This window comes from Emiliania huxleyi, assembly GCF_000372725.1.
Source record: "Emiliania huxleyi CCMP1516 unplaced genomic scaffold EMIHUscaffold_513, whole genome shotgun sequence".
Lineage (NCBI taxonomy): Eukaryota > Haptophyta > Isochrysidales > Noelaerhabdaceae > Emiliania > Emiliania huxleyi.
In genome coordinates this window covers 29488-30409 of record NW_005198144.1, presented here as the reverse complement: position 1 = coordinate 30409, position 922 = coordinate 29488, and positions in this window count along the sequence as shown.

Here is a 922-nt window from a genome sequence, read left to right as displayed (position 1 = left end):
TGGTGTTCGCAGGAGAGCCGCGCCGAGACGACCGCGGCTGAGTTTGAGGCGGCGCAGGCGAAGCAGCAACACCAGCAGCAGTAGCAATGAGAGTACCAGCAATGCTACTCAGCCGTGTTCGAGGCGACGCAGGCGAAGCTGCGAGCGACGGAGGCGAAGCTCGAGCGGGCGACGGCACGCGCGGAGCAGACCGAGGCGCTCACGCTAGCACCCAACCCCGGGACCACGCTAGCACACAGTCGAGAAGGGAGAGAGAGCGATGCCAGTCGCAAGGCAGCACCGCGTCCCAGGAGGGCGAATGCGAGGCGCTCACCCGCGCGCTCTCCTCACGCATGTGCGTGTGCATGTGCATGTGCATGTGCATGTGCATGTGCTCACAGAATGACTGCGGTGGGTGAGTCATTTCCTCAGGCGCTCAACCGCGAGCTCGAGGCGCAGTCCAAGACGAGCAGCCAGGCGGGGAGGCAGCCGAGAGAGCGCCGAGAGGCAGCGCAGAGGCAGCGCAGAGGCAGCGCAGAGGCAGCGCAGAGACAGCGCAGAGGCAGCGCAGAGGCAGCGCAGAGGCGGCGCAGAGGCGGCCGAGAGGCGGCCGAGAGGCAGCCGAGAGGGCAGCCGTGAGGGCAGCTGACAGACGGTAGTGGCGCGTTTCCACGCAATCCCGCGCACTCTTGCGGGCTCTTGCGGGATCGCATCCGCATCGACGACTCGCATCCGCCCCCTACCCTTCCCCTCCAGGCGGGCTCCATCCGCATCGACTATCTGCGCCACGAGCTCCTCTCGGCGCGGCGCGCCGCGCGCGAGGCTCGGGCGCCGCGCGCAGAAGCCGGTGGATCAACGGACGAAAGCCTCACAGTCAGGAGCTGGTTCGTAGGCTCGAAACGAGCGCAAGGCTGCGGTCAGCAAGACTAAGGCGGAGGCGGAG